Raw genomic sequence first — 21,803 nt, forward strand, 5'->3', positions numbered from 1 at the left:
CACCCCTGAAGGAGGCATATGAGTCTAATGGTAAAAATATAAGGATGAGGCATATATTTAGGTCATGGATAACTCAGCAGGTAATGAAGAACGGAGGAGGCATTTAAAATCCCCTACATTTGAAAATCTTGTAAGCCAAAAGATGATTCTTAAACTACAGAAAATGTTATGTGTTTATCTAATTGCTTGATAGTGTTTCTTGTTTTCTTTCATAAAGATGCATGGTACTGCTATTGGGGAAATTAAATTTACTTAGACCGCATGAAATCGTAAAGTAAAACAGTACTAATTATTACTAATACTAATACTATGAGAAGAAGAAGGAGAAGAAGGAGAGGAAGAGGGGAAAATTCAATTGTAATAATTTCCATTTTTAAGTATTTTATGTCCCAAGCTCTCTGCTATGTGGTATATGTGAATTAACTTATTAAATCATCTCACCAGACTTGTGGGTAAGTACTACACTATATAAGATTCTTTTGCCTGAAAAAAATAGAAAATCCCAATTCAGTAAGAAAAATTTATTACCTCATATAGCAAAGACTCTAAAGGTCAGGCACCCCCAGGGTTGTTTAATTCAGTGGCTGAATGATGTCATCAAGAACCCAGCTCTTTTCGTTATTTTCTGACCTGCCCTCCTCAGCACCTTTGTTCTCAGCCTTCCTCCCTTCATGAGAGTAAAATGGTTATGACTCTGTGTGTAAGCATGAGAACGTGTAGTAGAAAATGTGGGTAACTCTTCTTGCGTGAGTTTTCTTTTTTAAAGGGGCAACTTTCCCCAGACTCTTTCCAGCAGACTTCTCCAAATGTAAATGAAGATGAATACAAATTTAACCATGATTAAAATATATTTTTTATCTTTAGGGTAGGATCAAAGTTTCGTAATCATCCCTAGATCTATCACTGGCAAAGAGAATAAGATTTTAATGATCAGCTTAGAGTACGCAGGATTTAACAGTGAGTCCTATGGGAGAGAATTAAAAACATGAACAAAATAACCAAGTAGGGAGATTGAAAGTGAGGTAGGCAACCACTTATGTCTGCTACAGATATTATCTTTACTTTCTAGATAATCAAACACGGGATAAAAGAAATGGTGAGATTAACATTATTGGGACAGGAAGTTGCAGAATATGAATTCAATGACACGTTGAAGGGTTGGAGAGATTTAGTAGCTTGTTCCAATAAGACAATGCACAGTAATGTGTTAGAGGAGGAAAAAATAAAAGAAAGACATTTCTCTGGACTTAAGAAGGTGATGTCTGTGCCAGAATTCATATCATTAAGTTATTTTCTGGACCAGACATTTATTTCAGAGATCTAACTAATATTTTTACTGTCTTTTTTTTTTTTTTTTCTATTTGAGGTAAGAGATTCTAGAGCATATTTGAATGTTGATGTGATGATCCAATACACAGGAAGAGATTAAGGAAACAGAGAAAATCAAGTAACGGCAGGAGAAATTTCTTTCATAAGTCACTAGTAGAGGATAACAAGAATAATTACTGAGAGATTTAAAAGAAAGAAAGCCCTTCCAATGTTTGAGAAGAATGAGAAAACATGGATATACTCAGTAAAGTCTGGAAAATTATTCATAGAAGACAATGCAGCCAGTGTTTTAGTTCACATCCTCATTATTATCCTCAATTTTTAATTTTTCATCTTTATTCACCTCTTTATTCTTCACATGTTTCTCCTCATATACTAACTATTAATTTTCAAGTTCCTTATAAAAATTAAAATACTATTCTGGGGAAAATGTTACTAGAAATCTTTATACACTTACACAAACCTTAGAACTCAAGCACATCATAATGAAAACATGAACTAAGACAAATATATAGTGCTTGAATGGCATCAAATTTTATTGTGTTAAACTGTGTAAAACTTTCCTATAAAAAAATGTAAAGGTTTATATTAAGAAGTCAGAGTGCCATTGTACTTTAATCAGGCGCTCATCTAAATGGAAATGAGCAAGACTAATTTTGTAGAATTTAGATGCTGAGCTGAACCAAACTTATTATAAAAGAACTGGTGAATCTATCAGAGCAAAGGTAAGTAACTATCTTGTAAAGTAAATTCATCTATAATGCAATAAAAAGATGTATTAAATCCAAGGATGAGAGATTTGTTGCTGCCCTTGAATATACATTCAAATAGCTTTAAAAAAATCTGCCTGAAGGCCCCCCCAGGTGTGTGGTTGGACCAGGAGTATAGGGGGGAACTGAAGCCTTAAAGTCCACTTAAAGCCAACAAAAGATCAGAAAGAAAAATTAAGGAAACAATCCTATTTACCATCACATCAAAAGAAATAAAATACCTAAGAACAAACTTACCTAAGGAGACAAAAGAACTGTACTCTGAACACCATAAGATGCTGATTAAAGAAATTAAACATGACACAAACAGTTGGATGATATACCATGTTCTTGGACTGGAAGAATCAATATTGTTAAAATGATCATATAACCCAAGACAATCCACAGATTCGACGCAATCCCTATCAAATGACCAATGGCATTTTTCACAGAACTAGAACAAAAAATTTTTTAATTTGTATGAAAACACAAAGACCCCTATTAGCCACACCAACTTTAAGAAAGAAAAACGGAGCTGGAGGTAACAGACTTCCTGACTTCAGACCATACTACAAAGTTACAGTCATGAAAACAACATGGTACTGGCACAAAACAGAAATATAGATCAATGGAACAGGAAAGAGAGCCCCGAAGTAGACCCAACCACCTATGGTCAATTAATCTATGACAACAAAGGCAAGAATACGCAGTAGAGAAAAGACAGCCTCTTCAATAACTGGTGCTGGGAAAACTGGACAGCTACATGTAAAAGAATGAAATTGAACATTCTTTAACATCATACGCAAAAATAATCTTAAAATGAGTTAAAGACCTAAATGTAAGAGTGGATACTATAAAACTCCTAGAGGAAAACATAGGCAGAAGACACTTTGACATAAATTGTAGCAAAATCTTTTTGGAACCACCTCCTAGAGCAATGAAAATGGAAACAAAAATTAACAAATGGGACTTAGTTAAACTGAAAATCTTTTGCGCAGCAAAGGAAACCATAAACAAAACGAAAAGAGCCTACAGAATGGGAGAAAATATTTGCAAACGATGTAACCCATGAGGGATTAAACTCTAAAATATACAAACAGCTCACACAGCTCAATAGAAAAAGAAAAACTCAATGAAAAAAATTGCAGAAGACCTAAATAGACATTTCTCCCAAGAAGACATAGAGATGGCCAACAGGCACATGAAAGGATGCTCAAATCGCTAATTATTAGAGAAAGGTAAATCAAAACTACAATGAGGAACCACCTCGCACCAGTGAGAATGGCCATAATCAAAAGGTCTACAAACAATAAATGCTGGAGAGGGCGTGGAGAAAAGGGAACCCTCTTACACGGTTGGTGGGAATGTAAAATGGTACAGCCACTATGCAGAACAGTATGGAGGTTCCTTAAACAACTAAAAACAGAACTACCATATGATCCAGCAATCCCACTTCTGAGCACATATCTAGAGAAAACCATAATTCAAAAAGATGCATGCACCCCAGTGTTCACTGCAGCACTATTTACAATAGCCAGGACATGGAAGCAGCCTGAATATCTATCGACAGATGAATGGACAAAGAAGATGTGGTATATATATATATGTGTGTATATATATATATATATATATATATATATATATATATATGTGTGTGTGTATATATGTATATATGTATATATATATGTATATGTATATACGTATATATGTATATATCTATATATATATGTATGTATATATATATATATATATATATATATAAAACGGAACACTACTCAGACATGAAAAAGATGAAATAATGCCATTTTCAGCAACATGGATGGAACTAGAGTTAATCATACTAAGTGAAGTTAAGTCAGACAGAGAAAGACAAATACCATATGATATTACTAGAGTGTGGAACTAAAAAAGAAAAAATGATACACATGAACTTATTTACCAAACAGAAACCAACTCACAGATAAAGAAAACAAACTTATGGTTACCAAAGGGGAAAACAAACTTATGGTTACCAAAGGGGAAAACAAACTTATGGTTACCAAAGGGGAAATGTGGGGGGGAGGAATAAATTATGAAGTTGGGAGTAACATATACATACTACTATATATAAGATAGATAAACAACAAGGACCTATGTATAGTACAAAGAACGATACTCAATATTTTGTAATAAACTGTATTACAAAAAAAATGTTACTTTGCTACACTTGTAACTCACACAACACTGTAAATTAACTATACTCCAATAAAAAAAAAACTGCCTGAAATTAAAAATAGTAATAATACTTTAAAATCATCTGTAGCCATGATTCTTTATGAAATGTAAAAAGTGACCAATATTTTTGTATCATTGTTAATTACATATATATTTTTTGCTCTATTTCTTTGATGTGATTTGGAAACTTCAGACAAGGATATTCATCCCCTCAATGCTTAGTCTAATGTATAGATAGACCTACTATAGTCAATCTTTCAGATAACATAAACATACAGGTCTACTCGTGTATAATTAATTTTCAAAAATAACACTTTCTAAATACAGACATAGGGGAAATATTTACAGGGAATTTTCATTATAAAGAAAAACTCAAATTACAATTTTAAACAGACCACTGAGCAAATCATTTTGAAATACTTGATCAGGTATTTAGAGGTTACTATAACAATAATCAGATCTCCCTCAAATACAGTAGTATGTATGTGTCTATATATCTATACATATATATATCTATATATATTATATTAAAAAACTTTAAAGTAATTTTTCCCACCCCAATGGATAGTGTATATCTCCAACCCAGTTAAATCTTACCCTCTTTCAACAAAAATTAAACAAAAAAGTGTTTGTGGTTTCTAACACCTTGTCTTCAAAACAAAACAACAACCAAAACAACAGAAACAAAACAAAAAATAAAAGCAACGTACCTACTAGTTATGTCAGGGTCATTAAAACCTCAGGGAGTCCAAAACCCCAAGGGGCACGTCTGGATGGAAGCTGCCTCCCTTTGCCGGAAGCTCCAAATTACAAAAATATCAGTTGCAAAAATTTTCCTTGACTGCTGGAAGATTGGAGCATTGTAAATTAGACCACAGAGTTCCAATAAACCTTAACTGGAAAAAAAATGTCTAGCACACTCTAGTGAATCTTGGTCTCTATTTTGATGATTCATCCAGTGAGTCATATTCCTGGAAAGATTCTCTAGGGTCCCACAAAGGCTCACGCTTATTGTCCAAGGCTAGAAGTCTTATGCACAGTCACATCCAGTCTCTGTTTTGGGGGTCTGCCACTGTGCCTGGGTGGCTGGTGCTGCAAAGACTCAAAACATAGCCACAGAGGAATAATCTAGACAAACCAACAGGTCCTGGAGATATTTCTGGATCTCAAATAAAGAGGCCCTCTTGCTTCCTCGTGAGTTCCCCTCTGAGGTCTTTGGAGCCTTTAATGTGAGTGGACTTCATTCTGGACAATCTAGAAAGAGGTTCTAATCATGTTTTTCGTCCAAAGAGAAGATACCAGGTTCATAATCTGTGATAACATCATCCCCTCCTCTCAAGGAGTATCTGCAACAGGATGCAACACTATCTGTTCTAGCTATTGCCACCACTGTTGTAACTTTTTCTGGGGCAAAAAGATCCCTAATCCCTTTCAGTCAGCATCACTGAGAAGGGGCCAGGCCATGGAAAAGTCTGAAAAAGAATGGTAATCCAAAAGACAGTTTGCATTTTCTCCTAGACACAAAAATACTAGTGACTGCTCTACCAATTGATACAGGAATACTTCTTCCTGTCTTCTAAATATTCCACTATACTTGAATAAATCAAGCTCCCTGACTCTTAATTAGGGGCCCAGGGAATAACACCCCGTACTTCCCATTCTATAATAATGGTTTTGACATTTTTATTTCTATCTCTTTTCCATAGTCTACAAGCTTTAAGAGGAAGCACACAATGTACCTTATATTTACCATAATAATTTCATTGTATAGCACAGTGCCTGACCTGATATAGTTAGTATACACAAAAAATACTTCTTAGTTAAATGAATGTATCAAGATTTTCCCATCAGTAAGTTATGCCAACTAGCTAAAAGTTTAGGGTTTTCTCATTCCATACTTCTTCTTTTCCAAAGAAGTGCATGAAGTAGAAATTAGCCCTTTCTAAATATTATTGCATGTCTTTACATAACAAGAAAACTAAATAATAAAAAGCGTAGATTGAATTTTTCTTCACGAAACAACAGTTCTCAGTATATGAAACAACAGGATGGAATGCACAACTTGCTTTGGGGACCTCACCTGACTCTCCCTCAGATCATCTTGAAAAATGCACTGTGAATTATATCTTATCAGGTTAACTGACTACTCATTTTAGCTCTAAGTAAATGGCCAAACATAGCTGACATTTAACAGAGAACACAGAAGTAAAGATTGCAATCTTTTAAGTAAGTTTCAGACTTATCAAACATAGCATTTTTCTTGCATATTGCTGTCAGGAAAACTATGAGTAACACTTTTTTAAAAAAAAATCATCGTTGCCGTCAAAAACTGGAAAACTTTGTAAGTTAATTGGGAAGTAAATTAAGAATCAGCATGTGAAAAATATAAAATCAAAATATTCATTTCACACAAAACCTCTGTGTCATGATTAATAACACTATTTTATAATAATCATGATTTCTCACAGTTTGATCTTTATAGGTTACCATAAGAATGCAGTTGATTAGTGTTTGCATGTATCTTTCTTGGTTATTACCTCTTAATCTCCTTTCTACACAAACAAAGGCATAAGGATATTAAGAAGAAGGAGAAGGAGAAAGAAGAGAACAGAGAGAAGAGGAAGGAGAAAATGAAGACAGAAAAAATATTACATAAAGGAATAGTTACTTTTCTGTATCAATTTAGTTAGGCCACGGCAACCAGATATTTGGTCAAATATTATTCTAGATGTTTCTGTGAGGGTATTTTTTAGATGAGATTAACCTTTAAATCGGTAAACTTTGAGTAAAACGGATTACCCTCTATAATATGGGTGGGCCATAGCTAATTAGCCTCTTAAGGGAATTCTGCCAGCAGACAGCCTTCAGAATCAAACTGTAGCTCTCTCCTTAATTTACTGTCACCTAAGGAAAAGGCCATATGTCTCTCTGCGGAAGAACTGAAGAAATCCTTGTCATATGTACTGACTGCATTGTTGCAAAAAACCCTTTGTTCTAGCTATCTGGCTCTTCACCAATAAATGAGCTATGGATCTTCAAATAGACACAGTTCCAGAAACTGAGTAGAGAATTATGACTTTTTACTGGAGTGACTACTGTTCTCTTTCTGCTCCGCCATGCGTGCCATTTTCTTGCTGTAAGACGTTAACAGCACCCAAGCTGGCTGCCTGTCTCTTTTGCCCTTTGGAACACTATGCTCACTATCTTTACCACCACCTTTAGGTCACATGAACCTTAGCTGCTTTTCTGACATTGGAGGTCACTCCTGTTATTTTGAGATCCATAGATTAACAATTCCAAGTTTGTTACTGCCTCCCTTGTCATCAACTCAGCCTTACGGAAGAGCGCTACCACTTAACCTGTTGTGTTGCCGATGCCGCTCATCAATGCAGTTTGGATGGCCCTGGCGAATGGTATGTATTCTGGCTCCTCCTGAAAACCTCTCCTCTGGTAGGTTTTCTGGACTCACGTAATTTATTCTATCCAGCTTTCTCTCTTCCTGTAGCCTCTTTATTCTGTCATGGCAACTCAGCTATGTCTGTTGCTCAACATGGGACATTTCTTTCTTCATTCTTCTAGAGTGTTGAGATAGCTCTATTTTCTGGGGCCCTTGCCTGAGTGTTAAATCCTCATGTCCTGAGAATTCTTGCTTATGCAGTCTTATATTCTGGCCTACTCAGCAAGTACCCCCAAAGTGCAATCCCTGGGTCATTCCTTCAACTCCTGCTAATATAAGCTAATTCTTATATCTCCCCTATAAGTGTGTATGCTCTTTCTTATCAACACATTCCAGTTGGATTAGGTTGCAATTTAATGTTAATTCCCAGCCTGTGACCCACGGGAGAAGAAATGAATCTCTCGAGGAAAGGTGGTCACCTGTTGCCCTTGTGAGAGAGGCTACTACAGTGGTCTCTGTCAGGCATAAACTGTTAGCTTTCACTAGGAAGGACTGGTGAGTCACCTCTGTGAACTCTGAGGATTCCAGGGCTCCAGCACAGACAACTTCTTCAGGATCATCTGTCTAGAGAATCTATCCAGATATCCCCATCCCCCAATTCAGCTTGACAGGTGTTATTTTCAGCTCTTCTGAAATGTTTTCTGAAGTCCTTTAATAACACTAAAATAAAGCAGATTTTGCTGAGTGCTTTGAAGATGAAAAAGGGTTGCAGAAACTAGTCCACTTAACAGTCATTTGTCATGACATTATCCAGTTGCACAAGTCTCCACCAGACCCTGGAGAAAAAATATTTTTTCTTCAAGCATAAGATTTTTGGAGTTTACAGAAACTAAATACAAAAATCATGCTGCAAAATGAAATCTTGAAATCCTCCTATTGTTGTTTGGGAATCAGAGATAGAGTGAATATCAATAAGTCTTAAGACTTATCCCACCACCAGAGCCTCCCATCAAGCCTCTTAGATAGCCTCAACCACCAGAGGGCAGGCAACAGAAGCAAGAAAAACTACAATCCTGCAGCCTGTGGACCAAAAACCACAGTTACAGAAAGAGAGAGAAGATGAAAAGGCAGAGGGCTATGTACCAGATGAAGGAACAAGAAAAAACCCCAGAAAAACAACTAAATGAAGTAGAGATAGGCAACCTTCCAGAGAAAGAATTCAGAATAATGATAGTGAAGATGATCCAGGACCTCGGAATAAGAATGGAGGCAAAGATTGAGAAGATGCAAGAAATGATTAACAAAGACCTAGAAGAATTAAAGAACAAACAAACAGAGATGACCAATACAATAACTGAAATGAAAACTACACTAGAAGGAATCCATAGCAGAATAACTGAGGCAGAAGAACGGATAAGTGACCTGGAAGACAGAATGGTGGAATTCACTGCTGCGGAACAGACTAAAGAAAAAAGAATGAAAAGAAATGAAGATAGCCTAAGAGATCTCTGGGACAACATTAAACGCAACAACATTCGCATTATAGGGGTCCCAGAAGGAGAAGAGAGAGAGAAAGGACCAGAGAAAATATTTGAAGAGATTATAGTCGAAAACTTCCCTAACATGGGAAAGGAAATAGCCACCCAAGTCCAGGAAGCGCAGAGAGTCCCATACAGAATAAACCCAAGGAGAAACACGCCGAGACACATAGTAATCAAAGTGGCAAAAATTAAAGACAAAGAAAAATTATTGAAAGCAGCAAGGGAAAAACGACAAATAACATACAAGGGAACTCCCATAAGGTTAACAGCTGATTTCTCAGCAGAAACTCTGCAAGCCAGAAGGGAGTGGCATGATATACTTAAAGTGATGAAAGGGAAGAACCTACAACCAAGATTACTCTACCCGGCAAGGATCTCATTTAGATTTGATGGAGAAATCAAAAGCTTTACAGACAAACAAAAGCTGAGAGAATTCAGCACCACCAAACCAGCTCTACAACAAATGCTAAAGGAACTTCTCTGAGTGGGAAACACAAGAGAAGAAAAGGACCTACAAAAACAAACCCAAAACAATTAAGAAAATGGTCATAGGAACATACATATCGATAATTACCTTAAACGTGAATGGATTAAACACCCCAACCAAAAGACATAGACTGGCTGAATGGATACAAAAACAAGACCCATATATATGCTGTCTACAAGAGACCCACTTTAGACCTAGGGACACATACAGACTGAAAGTGAGGGGATGGAAAAAGATATTCCATGCAAATGGAAATCAAAAGAAAGCTGGGGTAGCTATACTCATATCAGATAAAATAGACTTTAAAATAAAGAATGTTACAAGAGACAAGGAAGGACACTACATAATGATCCAGGGATCAATCCAAGAAGAAGATATAACAATTATAAACATATATGCACCCAACATAGGAGCACCTCAATACATAAGGCAACTGCTAACAGCTATAAAAGAGGAAATCGACAGTGACACAATAATAGTGGGGGACTTTAACACTTCACTTACACCAATGGACAGATCATCCAAAATGAAAATAAATAAGGAAACAGAAGCTTTAAATGACACAATAGACAAGATAGATTTAATTGATATATATATAGGACATTCCATCCAAAATCAGCAGATTACACGTTCTTCTCAAGTGCGCACGGAACATTCTCCAGGATAGATCACATCTTGGGTCACAAATCAAGCCTCAGTAAATTTAAGAAAATTGAAATCATACCAAGCATCTTTTCTGACCACAACGCTATGAGATTAGAAATGAATTACAGGGAAAAAAACGTAAAAAAGACAAACACATGGAGGCTAAACAATACGTTACTAAATAACCAAGCGATCACTGAAGAAATCAAAGAGGAAATCAAAAAAATACCTAGAGACAAATGACAATGAAAACACGACCACCCAAAACCTATGGGATGCAGCAAAAGCGGTTCTAAGAGGGAAGTTTATAGCTATACAAGCCTACCTAAAGAAACAAGAAAAATCTCAAGTAAACAATCTAACCTTACACCTAAAGAAACTAGAGAAAGAAGAACAAACAAAACCCAAAGTTAGCAGAAGGAAAGAAATCATAAAGATCAGAGCAGAAATAAATGAGATAGAAACAAAGAAAACAATAGCAAAGATCAATAAAACTAAAAGTTGGTTCTTTGAGAAGATAAAGAAAATTGATAAGCCATTAACCAGACTCATCAAGAAAAAGAGGGAGAGGACTCAAATCAATAAAATCAGAAATGAAAAAGGAGACGTTACAACAGACACCACAGAAATACAAAGCATCCTAAGAGACTACTACAAGCAACTTTATGCCAATAAAGTGGACAACCTGGAAGAAATGGACAAATTCTTAGAAAGGTATAACCTTCCAAGACTGAATCAGGAAGAAACAGAAAATATGAACAGACCAATCACAAGTAATGAAATTGAAACTGTGATTAAAAATCTTCCAACAAACAAAAGTCCAGGACCAGATGGCTTCACAGGTGAATTCTATCAAACATTTAGAGAAGAGCTAACACCCATCCTTCTCAAACTCTTCCAAAAAATTGCAGAGGAAGGAACACTCCCAAACTCATTCTATGAGGCCACCATCACCCTGATACCAAAACCAGACAAAGACACTACAAAAAAAGAAAATTACAGACCAATATCACTGATGAATATAGATGCAAAAATCCTCAACAAAATACTAGCAAACAGAATCCAACAACACATTAAAAGGATCATACACCACGATCAAGTGGGATTTATCCCAGGGATGCAAGGATTCTTCAATATACGCAAATCAATCAATGTGATACACCATATTAACAAATTGAAGAATAAAAACCATATGATCATCTCAATAGATGCAGAAAAAGCTTTTGACAAAATTCAACACCCATTTCTGATAAAAACTCTCCAGAAAGTGGGCATAGAGGGAACCTACCTCAACATAATAAAGGCCATATATGACAAACCCACAGCAAACATCATTCTCAATGGTGAAAAACTGAAAGCATTTCCTCTAAGATCAGGAACGAGACAAGGATGTCCACTCTCACCACTATTATTCAACATAGTTCTGGAAGTCCTAGCCACGGCAATCAGAGAAGAAAAAGAAATAAAAGGAATACAAATTGGAAAAGAAGAAGTAAAACTGTCACTGTTTGCGGATGACATGATACTATACATAGAGAATCCTAAAACTGCCACCAGAAAACTGCTAGAGCTAATTAATGAATATGGTAAAGTTGCAGGATACAAAATTAATGCACAGAAATCTCTTGCATTCCTATACACTAATGATGACAAATCTGAAAGAGAAATTATGGAAACACTCCCATTTACCATTGCAACAAAAAGAATAAAATACCTAGGAATAAACCTACCTAGGGAGACAAAAGACCTGTATGCAGAAAACTATAAGACACTGATGAAAGAAATTAAAGATGATACCAACAGATGGAGAGATATACCATGTTCTTGGATTGGAAGAATCAACATTGTGAAAATGAGTATACTACCCAAAGCAATCTACAGATTCAATGCAATCCCTATCAAATTACCAATGGCATTTTTTACGGAGCTAGAACAAATCATCTTAAAATTTGTATGGAGACACAAAAGACCCCGAATAGCCAAAGCAGTCTTGAGGCAAAAAAATGGAGCTGGAGGAATCAGACTCCCTGACTTCAGACTATACTACAAAGCTACAGTAATCAAGACAATATGGTACTGCCACAAAAACAGAAACATAGATCAATGGAACAAGATAGAAAGCCCAGAGATTAACCCACGCACCTATGGTCAACTAATCTATGACAAAGGAGGCAAAGATATACAATGGAGAAAAGACAGTCTCTTCAATAAGTGGTGCTGGGAAAACTGGACAGCCACATGTAAAAGAATGAAATTAGAATACTCCCTAACACCATACACAAAAATAAACTCAAAATGGATTCGAGACCTAAAGGTAAGACTGGACACTATAAAACTCTTAGAGGAAAACATAGGAAGAACACTCTTTGACATAAATCACAGCAAGATCTTTTTTGATCCGCCTCCTAGAGTAATGGAAATAAAAACAAAAATAAACAAGTGGGACCTAATGAAACTTCAAAGCTTTTGCACAGCAAAGGAAACCATAAACAAGACGAAAAGACAACCCTCAGAATGGGAGAAAATATTTGCAAATGCATCAACGGACAAAGGATTAATCTCCAAAATATATAAACAGCTCATTCAGCTCACTATCAAAGAAACAAACACCCCAATCCAAAAATGGGCAGAAGACCTAAATAGACATTTCTCCAAAGAAGACATACAGACGGCCACGAAGCACATGAAAAGATGCTCAACGTCACTAATTATTAGAGAAATGCAAATCAAAACTACAATGAGGTATCACCTCACTCCTGTTAGAATGGGCATCATCAGAAAATCTACAAACAACAAATGCTGGAGAGGGTGTGGAGAAAAGGGAACCCTCTTGCACTGTTGGTGGGAATGTAAATTGATACAGGCCCTATGGAGAACAATATGGAGGTTCCTTAAAAAGCTAAACATAGAATTACCATATGACCCAGCAATCCCACTACTGGGCATATACCCAGAGAAAACCGTAATTCAAAAGGACACATGCACCCGAATGTTCATTGCAGCACTATTTACAATAGCCAGGTCATGGAAGCAACCTAAATGCCCATCAACAGACGAATGGATAAAGAAGTTGTGGTACATATATACAATGGAATATTACTCAGCCATAAAAAGGAACAAAATTGAGTCATTTGTTGAGACGTGGATGGATCTAGAGACTGTCATACAGAGTGAAGTAAGTCAAAAAGAGAAAAACAAATATCATATATTAATGCATGTATGTGGAACCTAGAAAAGTGGTACAGATGAGCCAGTTTGCAGGGCAGAAGTTGAGACACAGATGTAGAGAATGGACATATGGACGCCAAGGGGGGAAAACTGCGGTGAGGTGGGGATGGTGGTGTGCTGAATTGGGCGATTGGGATTGACATGTATACACTGATGTGTATAAAATTGATGCCTAATAAGAACCTGCAGTTTAAAAAAACAAACAATACAACTAATACTAAACTTTCATTGGGTTATTTGTATGGAAATATGTTAATATAAATGTTCCAGACATTACATGAAATTTCTAAAAATCTTATATTTGTATTTGTATGGAAATATGTATGGAAATATGTTAATATAAATGTTCCAGACATTACATGAAACTTCTAAAAATCTTATATGTTCTGGTATAATGTTATAAGTCATAATCCTAGTTATTACTTTAAAATGTATATCTCAGAAATAACTAATTTTCTTGTCAACTGCATTATTATGAACTTTCATCAAATCTTTTACTGTGGTCATTTTTAAGTCTTTTGTCATTTACAGACAGTTCTGGGTGTACTCTGATGATTTTGCAAATATGTTCCTATAAAAGGGTTTCATCTTCAAGAAATTCATGGAAAAGACTCTGACAAGTGCAGGTTTCTGGTCACTGACTGTACTGCTGAACTGAATGAATAAGCATTTTCAGAACTCTGATGAAAAACTGATGAACACATAAAAGTGCTAACAAAAGATCAAGATAAAAAAAACAATTAATTACATGGGACTGAGTGAACTGATGAGGATGAGTATAATTTTTGTGACTTTCTGTCTGAATTTAAAAAAAAAAAAAATCCCACAAGGACTCAGAGGCAAAGAATATACAAATCAATTTTCACTGCAAAGTAAAGGAGCTGTTACAGTGGAGGATAACTGGACGGAACGTCAATATTATGACATAGTATGAGTGTGTTTCATGTAGGGTAATTGCAATCATTGTTGCTTTTGTTGTGGTCATCCATGTACAATGCTTGGTGTCAGTCTATTTATCTCTTGTAAAAATAAAATATACTGTGTGTGTGTGAAAAAAAAAAAAAAAAAGACGACTTGTAAGCCAACTGGAAGATCTGACCAACAAAATTGTGCAGTTTTTTCCCCCTTCCTTTAAATACAAGTATATGATTAAGAAGGGTTCCTTTCTCTGAATCTTCTCAGCCTCAAAATGTGACTTGGAGAGAAGAAGAAGAATATTGTGATGAGTAGTTAAAATGGTTGCTTTGAAATCCATTTGCTTTGAATGGTTGCTTTGAAATGGGAGGCAGCTAAATTTACGTTCTCTTCTTTGAGCTGTAGCTGGCTTTTTTGAAGTCAGTCCCATGCTTGTCTGGTTCAGGGGTCAGTCAGATATTTGGGTAAAATTTATACACAGAGTTTGGGGCTTCTCCTCCCTAACTCTGTACTTTCTGCCATTTTCACCTTCAGATTCCAGAAGCTATGACTGCCCTGAACTCTGTCTTCTAGTTCTCCACAAGAATGAGGCTGATTTCTATTGAAGCTTTAGCCTCCCTGTCAGATGTAACTCTGGAGTAGTCTCAGGCTAAAAGCAAAACAAATGAGAAACTCACCTTTTACCCTGTGGTTTTCTCTGTTTCTAAGTGTTAACTCCCCTCTAGTATCTGCTTTTTATATATTTATTTTTCCAGAAAATATATCCACCTTTTCTTTATTCAACTTAAATCACTGAACTACATCAAGCCAAATAGCCCTACTATTTTACATGTTATATGCCAGAAAACATACCTCACTAGAATATCGTATAGTAGTAATTTGTTATATTTAGGCCTAGTTAGATAAAGAAACAGTATCGAGCAGAGCTTTTTTAACGAAAAAAGGGAGGAAGAAGCTGCAATTTCCTATTCCTACATTAATAATTTTCATTAGAGTCGGTGTTCTTTGTGGGAAGAGAAGAGAAAACTAAATATAAAACTAGAATTTATGCATTGGCCAAAATAAACAGACCTAGAGGAAAATGTTGTCTAATTAAAAGATCACTGAAAATTATTTGCAGGCTATGATATCTACAATTACTAATCATTCTTATGTATAGTGTTCTATAGAGATTTTTTTTTTTAACATAGAGATTTTCTGAGACTTGACCAGTTTCTCAAGTGTCCCTCCAGGATAAAAAATAGTAATAAAAATAAAATTAAACATTTAATCAGTTTTAAAATTTAAAAATCATTTAAAGTTAATAAGGAGCCATAGAGTATTATTTATTAAGACTGTGAGATAGCAACATTTTAGATTTAAGTATACAGAACATAATAATCCTTTGAGAAAACAAACAAAAATTTAATAGAAATGTACCATACATATGTTCAAATTAGGAAGTTTTAATTGACATGTGGTGTGGATTTTTTTCTTCATGCCTATTATTAGATTTAATATATTTTACAGTTCAAAAGATTAAATCTCTTTGTATTATTATGGTTTGACAGTAAACCTGGATTTTCAAGCACATGGGTGACAGTAATGCAACTGGAAAGTTTCAGAGATAATAATACAGACCCATGTAGAGGGTGTAATTGTCCCAGGGGGGTAAGAGACATAGGTGTACTTGCTTATTCATAGACTGGTGACAGTTTACTATGACGCTAATCCTTACTTGTTTGAATGAATTAAATATATTTAAAATGAATGGTCATGAAGGCTGAAACATTTGACGCTAACATCCTAGCAACATTTCTTAGTTTCCTGTTGGTACCGAAGTACAAAATGCTAGGAAATATCAGTGACGTTTATTGAAGCGATTTCCTTTTTCCGTACTTGTGGGTTGATACTTCCAATCAAGTGTTGCTGATTAGATTCTGAAAGCATGTAATTGATTTTCAAACTCTTTACATCCTGGTTGCTATGTTTAAACAGCCACATGAGAAACATTTCCTGAGTCTAGGTAGATTGCTTTTTGTTTTACATGAGCAATAGCTTAAAAGGTGAGTTGACATTTAAAGAAATAAATATTCAAGCACGAGGTACATTTGAAAGTCATTAAGATTAATAAAGGTTTACAATAACATATTATCCTTAAGTGTTGACACAAATACTATGCTGTACTTATCTGACACTAATCTGTCTAACATATGAAGAATGGAAGCAATGATTTGATTTTGACCCAAATAATGATGTAATCATAACCTTTGCAAGAATGAATTAAAGCATATTCTAACCTTTTCATTATTTCACATTTTCACTACCAGAAAATCATTACTCAAAAGGGAAAGGAATGATTTTGCAACGGGGTCTTGCTTAGGGTTATATTTCAATTCCTCATAATGAAACATAAAGGACAGGAAAAAGAAGGTGAGGACATTCTATCAAATCACTACTTGCAGTTTTTCATATGTAATACTCAGTATAGTTTAAGACTTAACCAAGAGAACAACCCATTATGTCTCACCAGCAAATCTGTCAATATGCTGATGGAGCAGAGGCATAATATATGTTATTTGAATATTGCAACAGGTAACTTTTATTTGTAAAATGCAAGGAAGATTTTACTTTAAGGGAAAAACTTCACAACCTAAGGATTTAATTAAAAAATATCAAGTGAACAAAAATTCTGAAAGCCTGTGAACATTAAACTAGATGAAAATTACAAACTTTTAATATGAAAAATTAAGTAGATCATCCCTTGATTTGTTGAGCATAATAAAGCTTATTGAAACTAATCAAATGACATTTTTTCTTATGAAGGTCTTTCTGATATATAGCATTGGAAACTTACTTCATTGTTCATGATCATTAATGCTGAATTTAATTTAATTCTATTTATTTTAATATTCAAACCTTTATTAGCTTCTGACACCGGTCAACCCCACTCCTGGGAGCAGTTCCCTCCTATACTTGTAAGATCATTTAATATCTACTTCGTAAGGAAGTCTGCATTTAGACTCAGGTTTGTTTGCTTGATTAATTTGGTGAACTTAAAGACATTGCTTAGTCAAAATTCAAACAACACATGGATTCTAAATTGCTCCAAGGTAAATTCTCAATTCTATACAATTTGCTGATTTTTAAAGGGGGGAAAAAAAAGATTTTCTAACTTTTCTCCAATTGTTTCCAAGGACAATTGACAATTTAATGCTATCATTTACATGTAGGCCAAAACATGATTTGTTCCTGTCTCCTTTTCACTTAATTCAACTTAAAAAAAAAAATGTATTGATGGCCCACAATGAGCCAGGTTTTATTTCACTTTCCAAAGATACTTTAGTGAATCAAACAAAGATGCCTGCCTTTGTGGAGCTTATATTCTAGAAGCGATGGGGCAGCAGATAATGATAAACATGGACACATAAATGATATTTTACATTAAAAGGCAATGAGCCTTATGGAATGAAAGAACAAGGAAAGGGTTTTCAATTGTAGGCGGGGCCTGGGGGTGGATTATACTTTTACTTAGGCTGGTATGGGTAGACCTCCTTTTGGTGATAGTTGAGCCAAAAATTTGAAGAAGTGAGGGACTTCACCCATGAAGATATCTGGGGAAAATTGACCCATTCAGAGTCAGAGCAAAATCCTAAATGCGGAACTTGTCTGGTATGTTTGGAGAAAGCTATGAAGCTAGTGTCACCGGAGAAGCAGAAGGTGAACCGGAGCTCCCGCTGCATCTCAGTGATGTGAGATGTCTGAGAACTAAGGGAGGGGTAATCATGTGGGGCTTTTAAGTCATTTTGAAGAGTTTGGTTTATATTCAGAGTGAAATGGGAGCTAATTTAGAAAGACTGAACTTCTGTTTGTTAATGACAATTCTGGCTACCATATAGAGAAGTTGTGGGAGAGGAACTGGGGTCAAATCAGGTCACCTAACGATCAAGCGCTTCCTGTAATTCAGACAGGGAGTGACAGAAAATACAGCCAATCCAAATAAGTACATCTATTTCAGGAAACACCCTGAAGCATCTTTGAATAGGACACTATCTAGTTTACACACCAGTCACATCCGATATTCAAAGGATTTTATAAGGTTATCACTTTAAGTTAAGTTTGGGAACACACATTCACTCCTCTTCTGTGGAGAATGGCTTTTGGCAAGATATTTTTAGTGCCATAACTACATTTCAGTGTGAATTATTTGGTGTGCAGATTATATAAAATGCTTTGACGTATACTATATCAGTACACAGTAAAATCAAAGAGGAGAACTAAGCAGGGCTTAATTCATAGGCCTAGTGTTGCAAACTTCTTTCCCTTTGTCCCTCTGAAATCTGCTTCTCAGAGTGAGACACAATAGGTTGAGCAACAAGCAAGGATTAGGTATGGTTCACATATGATTCCAGAGTTGGTTTATAATCTTGAATGAGAACTGAAAAGTCAAAACCCCTTTACTACAATTCCTTTTCATGTGACTCTTGGGCATGCCATGTTTAAGAGGTACTGTGTCCCACATCCCTTTAGAAATACTAAGTATTTATCTAACTGCCATTCTCCTAGCTCTTTCTAGTCATGGTTCCAAACTGAGCCATGATTTTGAACCATCATTCAACATTTTAACGAGTATGTATTTATGTATCTAGTAAGTTTGGCCAGCCTGGCATTTTCATATGGATTCCCACATATACAGTTTAGGAAGATTACACACATTAAAATGGTTCTTTCTTCCAAAAGTCCCTGTTATATTTACTATAGAGAAAAAAAATTGGATGATCATTTTAACCCTTGCTAATGTTTTTTACAAGATTACAAAAAGTTTTATCTAATAAATAACATAAAATATGTTTTATAAAATATAGATAAATTTTACAAAATATATACAGAGGTTGTATTAATAATTAGTAATTAGTAAATAATTAATAACCAATACAAAACCAATCAGGGGGTTGCTGCTCAGATACACAATTATGAGGATAAAAACAGAACAAAAACAAACATCACTGGAATACAGACCCCCCTCAGCTCCACCACTAACTAATAATAGGGATTGTCCTTAAGGACCTCCTGCCTCCCTCTTGCTGTCAGAATCCATTGTTAGCGACACCCTTTCTCTTTCATCCCTCCACATGTGTACAAAACTCCCAGTACAACTGTATTTAGCTGTGTTCTTTCTCATATCAGGTAAAAAGTAATATGCAAATAAACATGTAATCAAAGAGGTGAGTTATTTGTCAAATCTTGTGAGTTGCAAGGTCTTCTTAGTATGACAGCTAAGGAGAAATTCAATGTTTATATTAGGAAAAAAAACGAATTTAATTATGAAATGTAATCAGCACTCATATGCTGTGTGCCTGCTCCTTGAAAAAAGTTTTGCTAAGTCATGCCTTCAATTTCAAGACCTTACAGTTCATTGGAATGAGGAACTATGAATAGATATGTGCACATCACTACCTCCAGTATAAGACACTGGGAGAGAAGAGCTGGAAGGTAGCACTATAATGCCCTAGATTGCACTAGACATTAAATCTTTACCCATAGGATACCCATTTCATTTTACTAAATGGCTCTCTATAAACCTAGTGAAATGAATGATTTGCCAGATATTGTAAAGAGGGTAGAACTACAGGATTTTATAGTGTAGGTTCAAACTCTTTGCCTGACTCTCATAGTTTATAAGCTAGTCTCTTGCAGCCTTCACACAATGATGTTAAAAGCAAAGCAGCTACAAATTCCCTACCGTCGTCCTGGGCCCCCGTATCTCCAACCAGGAGTCGCTGAGAGGACAGAGCAAAGCGTCACCCTGCTGAATAGCAATTACTGCTTCTGTAATACCTATAATAACTGGCCCTAGTTTATAAAATTGAAACAAATTGCTTACAAGTGATTATTTTCAAGCAACATAAATAGTTTAAAGCTACTGCATCTGAAAAGTTAATTACCCTGAGTGCAACTCAGCATAATTTGCCTTTATAAAATATTTTATATTAAAAACCAGGCTGTTCACTAATGTCAGACAAAGGATTGTTCCCTTTGTGACAAGTTCACTTTTAATTTGCTTTTATTAATTATTTACTGATCCTATTAATAAAGAAAAACTGGAAATATATTACATAGCCTTTTATTTTTGGAAATTGAGATGTATTTAGAACTAAAGAGGAAATGAAGGAAGTAAATGTTCTTGTAATTCTTCACTCTCTGGCCGCTTCTATTCCAGAGACAGGAACAGCCCCCAAGACCACACTGTGAATTCGTCTGAGAATATCAACTGGGCTCAGAAACTTCCTCTCCCCCGCCCTCCAGCAAAACACATTTTATAACCAATCTTAACGAGCTGCAGTCTAGTGACTGTCAGTGGCCAGACCAACAAAGCTGACAAATTAATTTACCTTAAAGCATAGTTAAGTGGTAATAGCAGTGCTGTTTTCTCAGAGAATGTTTGCATTTCAGTAGGGACTCCAGGTTACCCCAAAGGAATTGACAATTAATAGTGAAGCTATACAAATGGCACTGATCAGAAATACCTATACAAATGGGACAGTATTAAGGTATATATATTTTTTCTACATATATTTGCTCCTACAATTTCAATTAGGTAATGATTTTCTGTTTTCTTTCTCAATGGACATTTGTTGTAGGAAAGCAGAAAAAAGCAGCTTAAAGCCAAAGACTTTTCCAGTATTTTATAAAATCTGAAATTGAATAAAGAGGTAGGTGTTCCACGTTAGAAATAAAGAGGATGATAACTTTGGGAAAGACAAGCCAACAACGGGCTGGTTTTCCCCAAGGATGAAAGCAGGTTGGAAGAACCTGAGGATTGTGAGAGTCGTGAGCCGACCTCCACCTGTTTGTGGGGAGGAGGCTGGGGGTGAGCTCGGGCTTATGGAAAAGGATGGAACTGAGCAACGTGGACGCTGGATCCCCACCCAGGAGCATCTGTATTGACCTAGTTCCTGAGCACGGCCCAGAAGCAACAGAGCTAATGGGAATGTGTCCTATAATACCTTGGGGCCATGTAAACATGTAAAGCACTGCGTTGTGCTGGAGTGGAAGTGTGCGCCCCACTAATTGAGTTTAAATTGTACATCTCCCATTCCTAGTAACTCTATTTTTGCATCCACACTCCAATCTCTCAGCTTCTGTCTTTCTAGGTGTCTCCCTGAGCACTATACATCACAGCAGATGCAAAGCAGGGTGTGATACATCTTTCTGGAGCATCAAGTTTTTTTTGTTTTTTTTTTTTTAAGTATTTATTTATTTATTTATTTATGGCTGTGTTGAGTCTTAGTTTCTGTGCTAGGGCTTTCTCTAGTTGT

At 35.7% G+C, this 21,803-nt stretch overlaps 1 long non-coding RNA gene across 1 annotated transcript in view; it reads right to left on the bottom strand.

Moving 5' to 3' along the window:
- The window catches only part of LOC309653799, a 146,565-nt gene that overhangs the window by 82,266 nt on the left and 42,496 nt on the right, over window positions 1-21,803 (bottom strand). The gene's annotated exons all lie outside the window — the stretch shown is intronic.

Source organism: Balaenoptera physalus (assembly GCF_965194825.1).
Source record: "Balaenoptera physalus genome assembly, contig: HAP1_SCAFFOLD_1171, whole genome shotgun sequence".
Lineage (NCBI taxonomy): Eukaryota > Metazoa > Chordata > Mammalia > Artiodactyla > Balaenopteridae > Balaenoptera > Balaenoptera physalus.